Here is a 20,937-nt window from a genome sequence, read left to right on the forward strand (position 1 = left end):
CTGCGGATGCTCATTAAAGGCACAAAGTGCAGCTCAGCCGGCTCCAGAGGCTGCGCTGCAAGGAGCCGGGGCCGAGGTGTGGCGAGGGAGCGCGTCCTGCAGGGAGAGCCAGCCGAGCAGGTAGGTGACGCCTTGAAATGAATCAGAAATAAAATAAAACACATTATGAGAGTGTGCGACCGGACCACATGGGGGCAATCAATCACCACAGGGAGGAGGGGGCAATCAATCACAACAGTAGGGGCAGCGGGCAATCAATCACTACAGGGGGGAGCGGGCAAGCAATCACCACAGGGGGGGCGGGCAAGCAATCACCACAGGGGGGCAGAGGGCAATCAATCACCACAGGGAGGAGGGGGCAATCAATCACAACAGTAGGGGCAGCGGGCAATCAATCACTACAGGGGGGAGCGGGCAAGCAATCACCACAAGGGGGGCGGGCAAGCAATCACCACAGGGGGGCAGAGGGCAATCAATCACTACAGGGGGGAGCGGGCAAGCAATCACCACAGGGGGGGCGGGCAAGCAATCACCACAGGGGGGCAGAGGGCAATCAATCACTACAGGGGGGAGCGGGCAAACCATCACCACAGGGGGGGGCGGGCAAGCAATCACCACAGGGGGGGCAGGCAATCAATCACCACAGCAGGGGCAGCGGGCAATCAATCACCACAGGGGGGAGCGGGCAATCAATCACCACAGGGGGTCAGCAGGCAAGCAATCACCACAGGGGGTCAGCAGGCAAGCAATCACCACAGGGTGTCAGCAGGCAAGTAATCACCACATGGTGTCAGCAGGCAAGCAATCACCACAGAGGGGCAGCGGTGGGCAAGCAATCACCACAGGGTGTCAGCAGGCAAGCAATCACCACAGGGGGAGCGGGCAATCAATCACCACAGGGGGGCAGCAGGCACGCAATCACCACAGGGGGAGAGGGCAATCAATCACCCCAGGGGGGAGCGGGCAATCAATAACCACGGGGGGGAGCGGGCAAGCAATCACTACAGGGGGGAGGGGGCAATCAATCACAACAGGGGGGAGCGGGCAATCAATCACCACAGGGGGGAGCGGGCAATCAATCACCACAGGGGGGAGCAGGCAATCAATCACCACAGGGGGGAGTGGGCAAGCAGTCGCCACAGGGGGGAGCGGGCAATCAATCACCACAGGGGGGAGCGGGCAATCAATCACCACAGGGGGGAGCGGGCAATCAATCACCACAGCAGGGGCAGAGGGCAAACAATCACCACAGGGGGGAGCGGGCAAGCAATCACCACAGGGGGGAGCAGGCAATCAATCCCCACAGGGGGGAGGGGGCAATCAATCACAACATGGGGGAGCGGGCAATCAATCACCACAGCAGGGGAAGTGGGCAATCAATCACCACAGCAGGGGCAGCGGGCAATCAATCACCACAGGGGGGAGCCGGCAATCAACACCACAGGGCGGAGCGGGCAATCAATCACCACAGGGAGTCAGCGGGCAATCAATCACCACAGGGGGGAGCGGGCAAGCAATCACCACAGGGGGGAGCGGGCAATCAATCATCACAGGGGGCAGCGGCGGGCAAGCAATCACCACAGGGGGTCAGCAGGCAAGCAAGCACCACAGGGTGTCAGCAGGCAAGCAATCACCACAAGGTGGCAGCGGCGGGCAATCACCACAGGGGGGCAGCGGGCAATCAATCACCACAGCAGGGGCAGCGGGCAATCAATCACCACAGGGGGGAGCGGGCAATCAATCACCACAGGGTGTCAGCAGGCAATAAGTCATTGGGCAGACAAACACACATACTGTGATATTTGCCTAAATGTGTGAGCAGCTGTTGTGTGTAATACAAGGCACACCTGCCGTGTGCAATGTGTAATGTTACAAAACGTGCAGGGGCCCCGACTGCCCAGGACCCGAGTTTCACAACAAACAAGGGGGCTTATTTACAAGCCCTTTGCGCCACCCTTCCGTCAATTTTCCCATGTTAAAAATGACGAAAAAGTGGCGCAAGGGGCTTGTAAATCTGCCCAAAGGTCTCCAAGAGTACAAGGTGGCCCCATGTTATTTTGCACAAGAGTCCGCCTCTTTCATGCACCAAGTCATGTATACAAGGGGAAGCAGCTGCAGGTACAGTCAGAGCCAGGCGCCGCCCCACACCTCTGTGTGCTAGTGCTACCAAGAAGTGACAGGGTTCAATGAAATGGTGCCTTTTTCACTGTAAACGGAGCTCTTCTGATCATACCGTGACCAGCTCTCAATGCCGCCAGAAACCATGGGACACGGGATAGACGGGCCGTGGAGAGATCTGAAGAGTACCCTTTTGTGTAACGCGCACACACACCCACCCACTTTTGCACAAAAATTGTGTACAAGTGATACCCGATCCCCTAACACAGTCGACAACCGTAGACCTAAAGCTAAAGGGACGCAAGTATTTTTGCGACAACAGGAGCCCCTTCCCTCACTTCAAATGTGTATCTGGGCATCAGCAGCATACATCTGGTATACTATGGGTCCCTGCTGAGGACAATCGACTGATGGGGACCTATACACACTGATACAAGCAGAGACGCACCCGGAACTGCACACCCCTCCCCCCAGCGCCTTGAGACCCTCACGGGTGAGTAGCACGCTTTATAAACCCCTGATTGATTGATTGATAGATTGAAACACACTGAACACAAGGGGAGACAACAGACTCCTGTAACAACACAGGTGCATGGGGACTGAAACACATTGAATACAAAGGGAGACGCAACCAACTCCTGGGACAACAGAGATGCATGGGGACCCAAACACACTGAATACAAGCAGAGAGGCAACTGACTCCTGGGACAACAGAGGTGCATGGGGACCTAAACACACTGAATACAATCAGAGAGGCAACCGACTCCTATAATAACAGAGGTGCATGGGGACCGAAACACACTGACCACAAGGGGAGACAACAGACTCTTGTAACAACAGAGGTGCATGGGTACTGAAACACTGAACATAAGGGGAGACACAATATACTCCTGGGACAAAGATGCATAGGGACCGAAACACACTGAATACCAGCGGAGACAACAGACTTCTGTAACAACAGAGGTGCATGGGGACCTAAACACACTAAATGCCAGAAAATACACAGCAGACTCTTGTAACAACAGAGGTGCATGGGTATTGAAACACATTAAATTCCAGCAGAGACCACAGACGCTTGTTAAAACAAAGGTGCATGGGGACCGAAACACACTGAACGCAAACCTACTGAATACCAGCGGAGACAACAGACGTCTGTAACAAGAAAGGAATACCAGCGGATTCACAGTAGACTCCTGTAACAAAAGAGGTGCATGGGGACCTAAACACACTGAATACAAGGGGAGACAACAGACTCCTGTAACAACAGAGGTGCATGGGGACCTAGACAGACTGAATACAAGGGGAGACAACAGACTCCTGTAACAACAGAGGTGCATGGGGACCGAAACAAACTGGGGCTGATTTACAAGCCCCTTCTGCCACTTTTGCGTCATTTTTTTTTTTTGATAATCAAGTTTTATTGAAATTTTCAAAACACAAAAATTCATTGGTAGCATATTACATAATAACGGAACAAAGCCTTTCCCCCCCTTGGCGGCAACACTGACACAATAAGACCCCCCTGAGTGGATACCTTTGCAACCAGATAACGTATAGCATATTGAGGCTGAGTCTCTCAAGATGGTAGCAGGCCGAACCATTTGCCCCACACCCTAGTAAACATTTCGGGACAACCCCGGGCTTCAAAGAGGGATTCCTCCTGGACCCCACACCAGTCCACACCCCTCCTCCATCTCCTTAGCGTCGGAGCCGCAGCTTGGGACCAACCGGCCGCTATGTCACGCTTCGCCACCGCCAATGCGGTCCCCAGGAAACGCTTGTCGACCCTGGAGCCATCCAGACCATCAAACACCCCTAACAGGAAACACTTTGGGTCATGGGGGACCTCCCACCCCAGGATCCGGGTTAGCTCGCGCTCCACCCCGTTCCAGAAGGGCTCCAGGGCCGGGCATAGCCACACCACATGGTAGAAGTCTTCAGGGGCAGAGTCGCAGCGCTTACATGCCGGGGAAGCTCTCAGGCCGGCCCTGAAAAGACGGGCTGAGGTAAGGTACGTTGCGTGGAGGTAGTAAAGTTGGATCAGGCGTAACTTAGAGGAGGTTGTCAGGGTTTTGGGTGCCATAAGAGCATCACGCCAGTCCGCATAATCTAAAGGACCAACCCACCCCTCCCAGCGCACCTTAAGCCGGTCCAGGGAAGTGGGGGTGTTGTTTACCAGGGCTCGATATATACGGGACACACATCCCCTACCCAGGTTGCCCATCATTACCTGAGCTTCCAGGGGGCTGAACTCTGGGAGAGCGGCAGGTGTTGGGAAGTGTGTGTGGAGGGCATGGCAGAGTTGTAGGTATTTGTAGAACTAGGAGCGGGAGAGGGCATGTGTTCGTTGCAGGTCCGAAAAGGAGCGCTTATGGTCACCCACCCACACATCCCGACGAGCGATATCCCACTCGATCCCAGCGACGGAAACCTTCCAAGGACGAGACCTCCCGCAGCCAGGCGCCATGCCATAACGGTGTCTGTCTAGTTAGCCTCCGGTCCCATCTCACTTGTCTAAGGGCTGTGCACCAGGCCGTAATCACTGTCCTGGTAACTGGGGGAAAGGCCTGGAGCAGCGGGGAGCCATAAAGGAAGCCCTGGAGCTGTGCAAAATCCAGGGTAGTGAGTTCCACCCGGTAAGCCGGGTCGGACCAGCCGCCCACGAACCAGTCATGGATCACAATGAGCCTCGTGGCCAAGTAGTAGAGGTGAAGGTTGGAACCCGACAATGGGACAGGGACAAACGCGGACGTCCACCGCCCCACAGGAATCGGGTGAGTGAACTGTCCAATTCTCAAAACCAACTCCCCGAGAGATGTACCGTGGTGTTCTGTAGAATGTAGAGAAAGCGGGGGAGGACCATCATTTTGAAAAGGGCGCTCCTACCAAGCGGGTTGAGGGGGAGGGATTCCCATCTCCTGAGGTCGGTTTTCATCCGGGCAACCAGGGGGGCGATGTTGAGGGCCCATTCCATTTCTGGGAGGAGGGTCACCCAGACACCGAGGTATTTAAATGATTGCCTCCGAAGGGGGATCGCCGCCTGCCAGTCGAAACACGCCCGGGAGGGATGCAGGGGGACCAGGGTAGATTTCATCGGGTTAAGACCAAGCCCCGAGACCTGTTCGAACGCCATGTCCGCCGCGAGAGCCCTAGGGCCGGAGTGTTCCGGGTCCTCCAGGTAGAGCAGGACATCGTCCGCGTATAGGGCGATTTTATCCACCTGACTCTGGTCCCAGGCCCAACCCTTGATAAGGGGGCTCTGCCGGATGAGCGCCGCAAGGGGCTCCATCACTAGAGCGAACAAAAGTGGTGAGAGAGTACAGCCCTGATGGGTGCCTCTCCGAATCAGGAACGGTTCCGACAACTCACCATTGACAAGTACCCGGGCTCTGGGGCTATGATAAAGAACTCCAATCAGGCGGCGGAAGGGGAGGCCAAAACCCATTCTCTCCAGGACGTCGCCCAGATACCCCCAGTCCACCGTATCAAAGGTTTTCGCGAAATCTACGAGAAACCGCGCGAGGTAGGGGGACAGCCGATGCGCCAACGCCAGATGGAGGCGACGAATAGAGTGGCGGGCGCCCCTGGCGGGCATGAAGCCACACTGGTCAGGTTGGACCAGATCGTGCAGCAATGGTCAAAGTCGCTGGGCTATCGCAGTGGCGAAAATTTTAATTTCCGTATTGATCAGTGAGATTGGACGGTAATCCGAGCATTCTAGGGAGGGAGGCCGTGTCTTAGGGATGACCACGATGGTGGCCACATCTGATTCAGCTGGAGAGCAACCCACCTCGGTCACTTAACGGAAAAGCTCCGTCAAGTGGGGAACGAGGTCATCCTGGAAGATCGCATAGTACTCCTGGGGGAACCAGTCAGGTCCAGGCGTCTTGCTGGAATGCAGCAGAGAGATAGCCCCATGAATTTCTTCTGGGGTGAGAGGGCCGTCCAGAGCCTCTGCGGCTTCTGGAGAGAGGCATGGCAGGTGGATTCTAGATTCCTCCAATAGACCCGCTAAGGAGGAACTGGGGGGATGCAATGCGTACAGGGTCTCGTAGTAGTGTACGAAGGTTTGTACGATGGCTGACGAGGTCACTCGGTGGACCCCTGTGACCGTCCGGATCTCCGGGATAATACGGTCGGCCTTGGGGTAGGACACCAGATTATGGAGGAGTTTACCATTCTTATCCCCCCAGCCGTAGATGCGGGCCACCGAGGAGCGCCAGAGCATTTTGGCCGACTCCAGGGAGATCCGACGAATCTCGTCTCGGACCAGCGCCAGTTGCCTAGAGGAGTCGCCGGTACCATCAGCTAACTGATCGAGCTCCAGCTGCACCGCCCGGGATTCCAACTGCACCAGTTGAGCGACCTGGTCTGCACGTTTGGCGTGTACCAATCTTCTGGCCACCCCTCGAACCACCGCCTTATCGGCCTCCCAGAGCGTTCCATGGGAAGGGACCGAGCATCTGTTAGTGGAGAAATAGTGGCGCAGTTCCTGGCCCAGGGACTCCACCAATGTCGGGTCCTGCAGGAACCAGGCGTTCAGCCTCCAGACCGCCCTCGTCCCGTAGTGGTGGATCCTATACGGAGAGACGGGGGAATGGTCAGAAATTCCCCATGGAAGGATATCCGCCCCGATACCAGTTGACAGTCCGTGGCGGGCATGAGGACTAGGTCTATGCGGGAGTGGGAATGGTGAGCGGCTGATGTGTGCGTGTACTGCTCCTTACGGGGTGCCATATCCTCCAAACGTTGCAAAGACCCACAGCCGAGGTCCACCCCGCAAGGTTCCTTGCAGAGGCCAACCGCTGCGCCGACAGAGTGCCCGTCACATTGTGGGAGGGGTGCAAGACCGCATTGAAGTCTCCCCCAATGACAGTGAGTCCCTGGGGAAGGGAGGAGATCACCTGCGTCAGGCGCCGGATCGTGGGTGCCATGAGAGCTGGAGGGTCATAGGTGCAAAGGAAGTTCACGGGGTTCCCCTCAATCAACCCCGATAGGGCTACGTATGTCCCGTGCGCGTCTGATTCGGCAGCGACCAGGGTAAAGGGAAGCCCCCTTTTGCGTCATTTTTAACATGGGAAAAATAACGCAAGCGTGGTGCAAGGGGCTTGTAAATGAGCCCCACTGAATACTAGGAGAGAGAACAGACTCCTATAACAACACAGGTGCATAGTGACCTAAACACACGTAATACAAACAGAGACTCAACTGACTCCTGGGACAACAGAGGTGCACGGGGGCCTAAACACACCAACTACAAGCAGAGAGGCAACCGACTCCTGGGACAACAGAGGTGTACGGGGACCGAAACACACTGAATACAAAGGACAACACAGGTGCATGGGGATCGAAAAACACATTTAATACCAGCGGATTCACAGTAGACTCCTGTAACAACAGAGGTGCATGGGAACCGAACCACACTGAACTCAAGGGGAGACAACAGACTCCTGTAACAACACAGGTGCATAGATACCGAAACACATTGAATACAAAGGGAGACGCAACCAACTCCTGGGACAACAGAGATGCATGGGGACCCAAACACACTGAATACAAGCAGAGAGGCAACTGACTCCTGGGACAACAGAGGTGCATGGGGACCTAAACACACTGAATACAATCAGAGAGGCAACCGACTCCTATAATAACAGAGGTGCATGGGGACCGAAACACACTGACCACAAGGGGAGACAACAGACTCTTGTAACAACAGAGGTGCATGGGTACTGAAACACTGAACATAAGGGGAGACACAATATACTCCTGGGACAAAGATGCATAGGGACCGAAACACACTGAATACCAGCGGAGACAACAGACTTCTGTAACAACAGAGGTGCATGGGGACCTAAACACACTAAATGCCAGAAAATACACAGCAGACTCTTGTAACAACAGAGGTGCATGGGTATTGAAACACATTAAATTCCAGCAGAGACCACAGACGCTTGTTAAAACAAAGGTGCATGGGGACCGAAACACACTGAACGCAAACCTACTGAATACCAGCGGAGACAACAGACGTCTGTAACAAGAAAGGTGCATTGGGAACTAAACACACTGAATGCCAGAGAATACACAGAGACTCTTGTAACAACAGAGGTGCATGGGGACCTAAAAACACTGAATACAAGCAGAGAGGCAACTGACTCCTGGGACAACAGAGGTGCATGAGGACCTAAACACACTGAATACGATCAATCAATCAATCAGTTAATTTGTAGAGCACACTACTCACCCGTTAGGGTCTTAAGGCGCTGGGGGGGATGGAGGGAGGGGTGCTGCTACTGCTCGAACAGCCAGGTCTTGAGGAGTGTCCTGAAGGCCAGCAGTTCCTGGGTCTGTCGCAGGCAGATGGGGAGGGTGTTCCAGGTTTTTGCGGCGAGGTGGGAGAATGATCTGCCGCCAGCGGTCACTTGTCAGATGCGGGGGACGGTGGTGAGGGCACAGTCAGCGGAGCGAAGCTGGCGGTTCGGGGTGTAGAAGGTGAGTCGTTCGTTGAGATACGCTGGTCCGTGTTGTGGAGTGCTTTGTGTGCGTGGGTGAGAAGCATGAAGGTGATCCTCTTGTTGACGCGGAGCCAGTGCAGGTCTTTCAGGTGGCCTGTGATGTGGCTGTGGCAGGGGATGTCAAGGATGAGGCAGGCAGAGGCGTTCTGTATGCGTTGTAGTCGTTTCCGGCTGAGGTTCCCGCGTAGAGAGGGTTGCAATAGTCCAGCCTGCTGCTGACGAGGGCCTAGGTGACCATCCTTCTGGTTCCGGTGGGGATCCATCATTAGATCTTGCATAGCATGCGGAGGGTGTTGAAGCAGGAGGAGGAGACTGGGTTTACTTGCTGGGTCATTGACAAAGCTGAGTCCAGGATTACCCCCAGGTTGCGTGCGTGGTCAGTGGGCGTCGGTGCAGCTCCCAGTGTGGCCGGCCACCATCAGTTGTCCCAGGCGGAGAGGGTGGGTCTGATGATGAGGTCCTCCGTCTTGTCCGAGTTCAGTTTCAGGCGGCTGTTCATCATCCATTCGGCAATGGCCTTCATTCCTTTGTGGAGGTTGGATTCGGCAGTGGTGGGGGCCTTGGTGAGGGAGAGGATCAGCTGGGTGTCTTCGGCGTATGAGATGATGTTGAGGTTGTGCGAGCGAACGATGTTGGCGAGCGGTGCCATGTAGACGTTGAAGAATGTCGGGCTGAGGGATGATCCTTGGGGTACGCCGCAGATGGTGTTGGTGTCTTTAGAATGGAATGGGGGAGGCAGATACTCTGGGTTCTGCCGGTGAGGAAGGAGGTGGTCCAGTCCAGGGCTTTGTCGCAGATCCCTGCGTTGTAGAGGCGTGCGCGGAGGGTGTGCTGGCAGACGATGTCGAAGGCGGCCTAAAGGTCCATGAGGATGAGGGCCATGGTTTCTCCATTGTCCAGCCTGGCCCTGATGTCGTCGGTGGCGGCGATGAGGGCTGTTTCGGTGCTGTGGTTGCTGTGGAATCCAGATTGGGACGGGTCCAGGATGTTGTTCTCTTCGAGGAAGGAGGTCAGTTGCCTGTTAACAATCTTCTCGATAACTTTCGCCGGGAACGGGAGTAGGGATGAGGTCCTCGGGGTCTGCCTTGGGTTTCTTCAGTAAGGCGTTGATCTCGGTGTGCTTCCAGCTCTCTGGGAAGGTGGCGGTCTCGAAGGAGCTGTTGATGATCTTGCGGAGATGGAGTGCAATGGTGGAGCTTGCTTTGTTGAAGATGTGGCAGGGGTAGGATGGTGAGCCGGAGTGGATGGTGTTCATGATTTTTATGGTGTCGTCGTCGTTGACGTGGGTCCAGGAGAGCAGGGGGTTGATGTGGCTGGGGGCAGTGAGTCTGAGGTGTCGCTGTCTGTCGGGGGGCCTAGTTGCTGAAGCTGTTGTGGATGTCTGCAATCTTGCGGTGGAAGAAGGTGGCTAGGGAGTCACAGAGGTCTTGTGATGGCGGGATGTCGTTGGAGTTAGAGCTGGGGTTGGAGAGTTCCTTCACAATGTTGAAGAGCTCTTTTTCTGTTGTGTGCATTGTTGTCGGAGCGCTCTTTGAAGGATGTCCTTTTGGCGGTTCGGAGAAGTTGGTGGTGTCTGCGGATGGCACTCTTGTAGGCTGTGTTGCTGACAAGTGTCTGTTCGTGGTGCCACTTGTTCTCGAGCTTAAGGCAGGCCTGCTTGGATGCCTAGAGGTCTTTGGTGAACCAAATGGCTTTTCTGGCGTTGCGTCTGTTCAAGGTACAAGCAGAGACTCAATCAACTCATGGGACAACAGAGGTGCATGGGGAACTAAACACACTGAATACAAGCAGAGACACAACTGACTCCTGGGACAATGGAGGTGCATGGGGAACTAAACACACTAAATACAAGGGGGGACAACGGACTCCTGTAACAACACAGGTGCATGGGTACCGAAACACATTGAGTACAAAGGGAGACGCAACCGACTCCTGAGAAAACAGAGATGTATGGGGACCTAAACACACTGAATACAAGCAGAGACGCAACTAACTCCTGGGACAACAGAGGTGCATGGGGTCCTAAACACACTGAATACAAGCAGAGACGCAACTGACTCCTGGGACAAGAGAGGTGCATGGGGACCTAAACACACTGAAAACAACCAGAAACGCAACCGACTCCTAAGACAACAGAGGTGCATGGGCACTAAATACAAGGGGAGACAACGGACTCCTGTAACAACACAGGTGCATTGGTACCCAAACACATTGAGTACAAAGGGAGATGCAACCGACTCCTGGGACCACAGAGATGCATGGGGACCTAAACACACTGAACACAAGGGGGGGCAACAGACTCTTGTAACAACACAGGTGCATGGGGACCTAAACACACTGAATACCAGCAGAAAGGCAACCGACTCCCGGGACAACAAAGGGGCATGGGGACCAAACACACTGAATACATAGTGAGATGCAACCGACTCTTCGGACAACACAGGTGCATGGGGATCAATCAATCAATCAATCAATCAATCAGGGCATTTATTTAGCGCGCTACTCACCCGCAAAGGTCTCAAGCCACTGGGGGGGGGTGCTGCTACTGCTCGAAGAGCCAGGTCTTGAGTTGCTTCCTGAAGGAGAAATGGTCTTGAGTCAGTCGTAGGCGGGTGGGGAGGGCGTTCCACGTCTTGGCAGCCAGGTAGGAGAAGGATCTTCCTCTGTAGGTGGTTCTGCAAATCCGTGGGATGGTGGCGAGAGCGAGGCTGGTGGAGCGGAGCTGACGGGTGGGTGTGTAGTACGTGAGGTGGTTGTTGAGGTATTCGGGGCCCGTGTCGTGGAGAGCTTTGTGAGCGTGGGTGAGGAGCCTGAACGTTATCCTTTTGCTGACGGGGAGCCAGTGCAGGTCTCTCAGGTGCGCAGAGATGTGGCTGTGTCGGGGGGTGTCCAGGATGAGTCGTGCAGAAGCGTTCTATATGCTTTAGAGTCTTTTCTGTAGTTTGGCTGTGGTTCCGGCATAGAGGGCGTTCCCGTAGTCCAGTCGGCTGGTGACGAGGGCCTGGGTGACCGTCTTTCTGATGTTGGTGGAGATCCACCGGAAGATCTTTTGGAGCATGCGCAGGGTGTTGAAACATGATGATGAGAAGGTGTTGACTTGCTTGGTCATCGTGAGGGAGGAGTCCAGGATGAAGCCTAGGTTGCGTGCATGGTCCGTGGGCTTGGGGGCGGTGCCCAGAGCCGGGGGCCACCAGGAGTCGTCCCAGGCAGAGGGGGATGGTCCGAGATGAGGACTTCCGTCTTGTCTGAGTTCAGTTTCAGCCGCCTGAGCTTCATCCATTCCGCGACGTCTTTCATTCCTTCCTGGAGGCTGGCTCTGGCGGTGGCGGGGTCGTTGGTGAGGGAGAGGATCAGCTGGGTGTTGTCCGCGTAGGAGATGATGTTTAGTTTGTGTTGGCGTGCGATGGCTGCGAGGGGGGTCATGTAGATGTTGAAGAGGGTGGGGCTAAGCGAGAAGCCTTGAGGTACGCCGCAGATGATCTTGGTGGCCGCTGAGTGGAAGGGAGGGAGGCAAACTCGCTGTGTTCTGTAGGAGAGGAAGGAGGTAATCCATTCCTTGGATCCCGGCGTGGTGGAGGCGGCTTGTTAGGGTGCGGTGGCAGACTGTGTCGAAAGCGGCCGATAGGTCGAGGAGGATGAGGGCAGCAGTTTCCCCGTTGTCGAGTAGGGACCTGATGTCGTCGGTGGCTGCGATGAGGGCGGTCTCGGTGCTGTGGTTTGCTCGGAATCCGGACTGCGAAGGGTCGAGGGATCCGTTGTTCTCGAGGAAGTTGGTTAGCTGTTTGTTGACGGTTTTCTCGATGACTTTAGCGGGGAACGGGAGGAGCGAGATGGGGCGGAAGTTCTTGAGGTCCGTGGGGTCCGCTGTGGGTTTCTTCAGGAGGGTGCTGATCTCCGCATGCTTCCAGCTCTCTGGAAAGGTGGCGGATGCGAAGGAGTTGTTAATGATGTTCCGGAGTTGGGGTGCGATGATGGAGTCGGCTTTGTTAAAGATGTGGTGTGGACAGAGGTCAGCAGGGGAGCCGGAGTGGATGGTGTTCATCACGCGGATGGTGTCTTCAGTGCTGACAGGGGTCCAGGCGCACAGGATGGTGGTGGGGGACGTAGGTTCTGTGATTGGGTGCGTGGTCTGGGCGCTGAAGCTGTTGTGTATGTTGGCAATCTTGTGGTGGAAGAACGAGGCAAGTGCGTCGCAGAGGTCTTGCGAGGGCGTGATGTTGTTGTTGCTGGCGCTGGGGTTGGAGAGCTCTTTAACGATGTTGAAGAGTTCCTTGCTGTTGTGGGTGTTGTTGCCCAGTCGTTCTCTGAATGCTGTCCTTTTGGTGGTGCGGATCAGCTGGTGGTGATTGCGGATGGCGTTCTTGAGGGCTGACATGTTTTCTGTTGACTGGTCGTGGCGCCAGGCTTTCTCGAGGGTACGGCAGAATTTTTTGGAGTCTTGGAGGTCGTTGGTGAACCACGAGGTTTTCTTGCTGCCGGGTCTGCTGGGAGGATTCTTCAGCGGTGCAAGGGCGTCAGAGCAGTCGGTGAGCCACTGTGTGAGGTTGCGGGCTGCTTCGTTGGAGTTCGTAGTGTTGGTGGGGGGGGTTTGGCTCAGGGCGGTGGTGAGCTGGTCGGTGGTGATCTTGCTCCAGCATCTACGGGGTGCCTGTTGCGGGTGGTGGTGAGTCGTACTTTTCCTGAAGTTGAAGTGGACGCAGCTATGATCTGTCCAGTGTAGTCCGGTGGAGTGGCTAAAGGAGATGTGGTTGCTGGAGGAGAAGACTGGGTCAAGCGTGTGGCCGGCGTAGTGGGTGGGGGTGTTCACCAGTTGCTTAAGTCCGAGGTTGGCGAGGTTGTCCAGCAGGGTGGTGGTGTTGTTGTCGTTGTTGTTTTCTAGGTGGAAGTTGAGGTCTCCCAGGAGGATGTAGTCTTAGGAGGTGAGGGCGTGCGGGCTGATGAAGTCTGCGATGGCTTCGCTGAACTGTGTGCGTGGTCCCGGGGGTCTGTAGATGAGAGTACGTCTGAGGGTGGTCTTGGGGTCGGTGTGTATCTGGAAGTGAAGGTGCTCCGCTGCGGTGAGGGTGCCGTCGGCGTTGGTTGTGATGCGGATGGTGTTTCTGTGGACGATCGAAACACATTGAATACCAGCGGATTCACAGTAGACTCCTGTAACAAAAGAGGTGCATGGGGACCGAAACACACTGAACACAAGGGGAGAAAACAGACTCTTGTAACAACAGAGGTGCATGGGTACCGAAACACACTGAATACAAGGGGAGACAACAGACTCTTGTAACAACAGAGGTGCATTGGGACCGAAACACACTGAATACAAGGGGAGACAACAGACTCTTGTAACAACAGAGGTGCAAGGGTACTGAAACACTGAACACAAGAACAGAGGTGCATGGGGACCTAAACACATTGAATGCCACAGAATACACCGCAGACTCTTGTAACAACAGAGGTGCATGGGTACTGAAACACATTGAATACCAGCAGAGACTACAGACTCCTGTAACAACAGGGGTTCATGTGTACCTAAACACACTGAATACCAGAGAATACACAGCACACTCTTGTAACAACGGAGGTGCAAGGGTACTGAAACACTGAACAAAAGAAGAGACACAATATACTCCTGGGAGAGAGATGCATGGGGACCGAAACACACTGAATACCAGCGTAGACAACAGACTTCTGTAACAACAGGGGTGCATGTGTACCTAAACACACTGAATGCCACAGAATACACAGCAGACTCTTGTAACAACAGAGGTGCATGGGTACTGAAACACTGATCACAAGGGGATACACAATATACTCCTGGGAGAAAGATGCATAGGGACCGAAACATACTGAATACCAGCGGAGACAACAGACTTCTGTAACAACAGAGGTGCATTGGGACCTAAACACACTGAACACAAGAGGAGACAACAGACTCTTGTAACAACAGAGGTGCATGGGGACCGAAACACACTGAACATAAGAAGAGACACAATATACTCCTGGGAGAAAGATGCATAGGGATTAGGGACCGAAACACACTGAACACAAGGGCAGATAACAGACTCTTGTAACAACAGAGGTGCATGGGGACCGAAACACACTGAATACAAGCGGAGAGAACAGACTCTTGTAATAACATATGTGCTTGGGTTAGATACTTTGAATCCCATGGGAGACACGGCAGTGCACTCGAGGACACCAGAGGTGGCATTAGTGTTCAACCTTAAAGAAGCCATCCATTAGAAGAGAAAAAACACAGTCCTCTTTGCCAAGTCATGCATTTCTAACAATCATCAAGCATAGGGATTGCAGAATGGTCCTTTGTTTTATAATGGCAGCTTTAGCTTTGATACACCTTGTGAGCTCATTCTTCACCTGGCCTCCTTACTTTGAGTACTTTGAGCCCAGATTTGAAAGAAGTTCCCATATTCGGGATCAGTTATTGTGGGACGTCTGCTGGTTCTCGCCCCGCTCTCGGTGGCACTCTTGTATAGCTCCAACATCCACAGGTGACAGCAAGTTTCTGCATCTATAAAGCAACCCATCAGGAAACAAAGTAACATGTTAATGTCTTTATTGTTACTTCTAAAATTCATTAAACAGAGGCTACCAATGTTTAATGAATTCGAACAATTACGAATAAAGGTATTCATCGTTTTCTTTGGTGCCTCCAGACAGCACAGCAGAACCTCATGGAATCACAGTCCCACATAGCTCAACACAAACTAGTACAGCTGACTTCCACTCATTCAGTGCCTGTAATGGTTCTTTTATCCCACCATGAGACCAACGACTGCCTGATACTCATCCTGATGCTGATGTCACTGCCATGAACTATGACCTTAGTCAAGGAAAAGGGGTAAGACATTTGTCAAAAGCTGGTTAAACACCTGGCCATATTTTCAGTAATATCAACATTGGACATGAAGCTAATTGGATGGAAGATAGAATAGTTGCTGGTGTGTGCCCTAATCTAGTGTATAATTTAGTATTCCAAAGGTCAGTTGTATAAAGTTTCAAATCCTCATTTGCTATTTGTGAATAAGCAATTCTTCAGTGCACTCTTATGTAGGGAACATATTGTCTGTAAGTGACTGGTCAGTGAGCTGCTTTGCATGTCAGTATGTATACTATGCATGTTTTGATATACTGTAGCACAGACCCTTATGTGGAGCAGAAGGGTGCTGTGCATCGAAACTGGTGGAAGGATTGGCCCTTGATTATCGATTGTATACGTAACAGGAGCCGGGAGTGAGGGAGATGGCAGCGTTTCCTCTGTATTGTTCCCGAGATTCAGAGTGGAAGATAGGAGATTCCTTATTGGTGTCCAATGAGGTACTCCTTTCAGTAGTGGCTGCTATGTGTGCCGAATGGCAGGGTGGGCGGGACTATGACGACGGGGGGAGGGAGGGTGGGAAAACAGACAAGGAAGCATTACAAATAAAATAGGGAACACAAACTTACCTGCCGCCCTTCTCTGTGTCCTCGCTGCAGCACAGTCTCCCCGCGGCCAATCGTGATGCTGCTCCCATGTTTGAAAGCAGCGTCAGGATTAGCTTGAACACTGTGAATTTAGGATTGGCTTGAACACTGTGAATTTGTGCTCCCAGATAAACTGGGAGGCTGTGCTTTGTTGTCTCCAACCCAGCAACGCAGCTGAGTTGGTGACAGCTCAGTGCGCATGTGGGTTTGGCCATCCTGAGACGGCCGGCCAAACTGACATACACACTGATCACAGTACAACCACTCCCTCTGTCATTGCCCTCACAAAGGCTCCGTCCTCAAGACTCGCCCAGCCCTCAGAACCTGAAAAATAAACCGATAATAAACCTGTTTTATTATTATGCTACTTTTCATGTTTTGAGGATGGCAATGAGGATGACGCTCCTCCACCACAACGGAGGAGCCGCCAATGGTGCAAGGGAGAGGGGGAGGGAGCGTAGCTGTCTGGAAGGTTGGTAGAGTTGAAGTCAGTCATTGTGGTATGCTGGTCCTCTGTTGTGGAGAGCTTTGTAGGCATGGATGAGCAGCTTGAATTTGCTATGTTTCTGGGTGAGAAGCCAGTTCAGTGAGGTAGGGAGTGAAGTGAGCGCTTCTGGGGATGCCTAAGATGCATCTGGCTGTGGTATTTTGGATGGTCTGGAGTTTTTGCCTGATTGAAGATGCTGAAGTAGAGTGTGTTGCCATTGTTTAGTCTGCTGGTTATGAGAACCTGGGTGACCATGCATCTTTTGTGCATGGAGAGCCATTTGAAAATCTTCCAAAGCATTCTGAGGATGTGGCAGCAGGATGAGTATCACAGCATTGACCTGTTTGTTCATCCTGAGTTTGTCATCAAGGATGATGCAGAGGTTTCTGGCATGGTCTGTGGGTGTGGGTGTGGGACCGACGTTATGTGAGGAGTTCCAAGGGGAGCTCTTGTTTCTAAAAATCAGGATCTGCATTTTGTCTGTGTTAAGTTTGAGGCATTTCTCTTGCATTCAGTTGGCCACGTTAGCTATCCAAGTGGTGAAATTGGTTCTGGTGGTGGTGTTCGGGTTGGTGAGGGAGAGGGTGAGTTGAGTGTAATCAGTGTAGGATATATTGTTGAAGCAGTGGGTTCTTATGATGCGGGTGAGGGGTGCCATATACACGATGAACAAGGCTGGGCTGAGGGAGGAGCCCTGTGGGACCCCGCAGATGAGCTTCTTGTAACCCAGAGATCAAAGTGGAGAGTCTGACTCATTGAGTCCTGTTGGAGAAAAAGGAAGTGACCCAACTCAGGACCGGCCCTTGGATTCCTGAGTCCTGGAGTCTGTCGATGTGGGTGCCATGGGAGACATTGTCAAAAACCGCTGAGAGGTCAAGCAGGAGGAGAGCAGCAGTGTAGCCTCTGTGCATGTTGGACCAGATGTCATCGTTGCTGCCAGTAGGGCAGTTTCTATGCTGTGGTTACTGCGAAACCCTGAATGGGTGGAGTCCAGGAGGTGGTGCTGTTCAAGATGGGCTGGGAGCTGCTTGTTGATCTCTTTCTCTAGGACTTGGGCTGGGAAAGGCAGGAGCGGGATGCGCCTGCAGTTGCTGATATCTTTTAGGTTGGCCAAGGGTTTCCTCAGGAGAGCTATGACTTCTGCTTACTTTTATTTGTCCAGGAAGTTTCCGCTGAAGACAGAGGAGATGATGATAAAGGTGTTGAGGTTGGCATTGATCAGTGTGCTTCCCAGGTTGTTCATATGGACAGGGCAGGGCTTTGTGAGGGATCCTGAGTGAATAACCTGTATGATTCTGGTCGTGTCATCTGTGGCGAGGACTTCAGTTTGTTATGAGGTAGGTGTTCCTGGTGGTGGTGTGAGTTGTGTGATGCAATCTTCTATGGTGGGTTTGGGTGCGAAGTTGGTGTCAGAGAGGTCATCGCAGAGGATCTGTAAGGGGATGATGGTATTGGAGGCTGCTGTTGGACTAGTGAATTCTTTGCAATGTTGAAGAGTTCTTTGGCGAAGTTGCAGCAGGATTCTAGTCTGAGCACGAGGACAGCATTCCTGGCTTCTTTGATCTGTGCATGGTAACTTCTGCGTGTGGATTTGTAGGTGTCTCTGAGGGGTGTCGTCTCAACTGGTTCTCCTTCTTCTTTCCAGTTATTTGCAATAGCGCTTGGAGTCTCCTAGGTCTTCTGTGTACCAGCATCCTTGAGTGCAAGTTCATGTATGTCTGACCTACTTCATAGGAGCCACGGTGTTGGCGCAGTCTGAGATCCATTTCTTTGAAGGTGGATATGTTGTTCTCTAGGTCGCCTGTGAGGATAGGCTGGTTGGATCTGATGGTGTTGTTATATTCCCAAGTTAGGCCCGTGTAGAGAAGCAGCTTATTTCTTACATTGTCCTCACAAATAACATTTTCAGCTGTGACCTTTTGCACATATTTGTGTGCACAACAATGTTGGATTAGTTTCCCCGAAACTAAACTTGTTTACACATCTAGCTTCACACAACTTTATCACAAAGCCCTGAACGTCATGTACAAGGCCTCATTTTGCACTATGTACAAATGTCATCATTATCTTCATCCAGCTGATACCAAAGGTCCGTGCATGCTGAGAATTCACCATGCAGCAGTCTGACATCTCGTGAGGGGTGTCCAGTTCGTGACCAAGACGGGGTCCTTCATTTTCTTCCACCAGGCAAGGGGGCTGGATCGTCCCTTGGGGGGATTCTTGGCTCTAAACCAACACACACTCTAGGTACAGTTAAAGTAGGGATCGCATAGTAGGAGTACGCTTGATTACTGTCTTGTTTTATGTGCCTGCATATATACATTGTTTTAGTATCATGGTGGAACTATATCTACTATTCACATTTTGGTGCTTGAAATCACTTTTATCTGCTTCTGTCTACTAATCATTACAGCACATGTATTCTATACGAAAATAACGTTGGTCCAATAAATATATTAAAAACGTCCTACTGTTTATTCTCTCTATACTTCTGTGAGAATAAGACAGCACGAGTGACTGAGCGAAAAGTTCTGTACTGTTTCCACGAACCCTGAGGGGACATGGTTGTCATGTTCAGTGGTTGCCAGAAAACATGAATTCCTGGTAAGTTAGGGGGACTTACAGTGGCACTGTGAGCTAGCTGGTCTATAGGCCAACATATCCTGTGGGAGTTTCCTGATTCAGTATTGATATCAAGCCCCTACTTAATGCTGTCCAAACATTGTGCATATCCTACGGATAAGTAGGAACTACATGACAGTGTGATTCTAGTCTGCTTCTGTTATGTTGTTCCAGTTGTGGCTAATGTTAATTGCTGGTTTTGGTTTGCATAGGAGGGGTGCGTTGATGCAGAAGTGTACGATGGGGTGGTCTGTCCATGTGAGGGTGTTGCAGGGATTCTGCTCAGGATCAGAACTATGCTTGGAACCATAGAACATCAGTACGTAGAGGACTGAGTCACCATACCACATCAGTATCTATGAGCCAGAGTCTGTCTAGCTATAGTGCCTCACTTGCCCTACTAACCTTTCCAGAGAGACAAGTGATTTGGCGCCCCAGAACCCAACCCTCCTGACCCTCTCAGGGATTTTGTTCTCTCACTCATACTTGTCCACAATAAAATAGAAAATAGACACGAAGGAAGGTTACAATGTTTATTGAAACTAACATGCTCTAAAATGCGGTAATACGCCACAATTAGAAAACAAATGATTGTTAAGAATGTCATCAGTATGGTCAAGAAACCATATACAATAAAGACTCCTATCAGGCTATCTGATAGATCTGCTTAACCCTCCCCCACTACTGAAGCCAAGTGGTTATAAATGATAGATCTCTGGGTTTAGTGACGAACCGTGTACCTTAGCATACATAGGTGGATGTTCTACATCTCAGCTGATGCACCACTCTTGTCTCAGGACTATCGCTTTGTGTGTATTTTCAGAACCCGGTCCTTAGGAATATGACAAGGTATGTGTATTCAAAACAGCAGCTGCAATCTTTTATTATATGTAGGTGCTAGTGTCTGGCCAGAGAGAATAACAAGGGGCAATGTTGTTGGATCTTGCCTAGGCTGTTCAGACTAAATCCCAGGAAAACTATAAAATGCGAAAACTTATGCTGGTTCTGTGTGAAAATACAATGTGGCACAAAAAGCAAGTGTGATATTTAGTAACGTGTGCACAACAAAAGCAGCCTGCAACTTACATAATTAGGCAAACATAGGGAAAACGACAATAGGCCATACAGAAAACACACAACAAGGGGTGTGGTGACTGAAGTTAATCTTGTTGCTGGTTGTGAAGACTGGGTTGAGCGTGTGTCCGGCGATGTGAGTCAGACCTTGTACGAGCTATGCAAGTCTGATGTTGTTGGGCCTCTCTAGGAGGTCGGCAGCGTTGCGGTCAATTGGGTCATTTAAATGAGTTTTGAGGTCGCTGAACAGAAGGAAGTAGTCCCAAAAATTGGACGATGCGCTCACGACACTTCATCGCCAGTAGAGTTGTCTCCATGGAGAACTGGGTGTCGCTGGTGAATTGGCTTGCCATATCGTAGCAGTAGGAGCAAAAATATATCCCTGAAACGATTCCCAAAAGGAGGGGCAGTCCGCCAAACACTGAGTGCATGCAGTTCGGAAATATTACTAAGACTGCTTGAAAAGGTGCTCACAGTCCAGAAAATACGGTCTTAAATACATGTACAATACCGCTCGTATCAGACATGTTTAAGATTCGACTTAACATTTCTGAGAAATGTATAGGACAGTTTGTAGTTAAGAGGGCATGTATCTCGGCAGAAGTCCTTGCGATTTGCAGATCATAGGTCTCTTTGGCCGAGGTCAGT

At 52.1% G+C, this 20,937-nt stretch overlaps 1 protein-coding gene across 1 annotated transcript in view; it reads left to right on the forward strand.

The window, feature by feature from the left end:
- Position 1: 1 nt before the first annotated feature.
- Positions 2 to 20,937, forward strand: part of ABCC10 (ATP binding cassette subfamily C member 10) — a 255,940-nt gene continuing 235,004 nt past the window's right edge. Inside the window, exon 1 of the mRNA XM_078647432.1 lies at positions 2 to 120. The gene's annotated coding sequence lies outside the window, so the exon portion shown is untranslated. The remainder of the gene's footprint in view (positions 121 to 20,937) is intronic.

The sequence above is a fragment of the Lissotriton helveticus genome, chromosome 6 (assembly GCF_964261635.1).
Source record: "Lissotriton helveticus chromosome 6, aLisHel1.1, whole genome shotgun sequence".
Classification (NCBI taxonomy): Eukaryota; Metazoa; Chordata; class Amphibia; order Caudata; family Salamandridae; genus Lissotriton; species Lissotriton helveticus.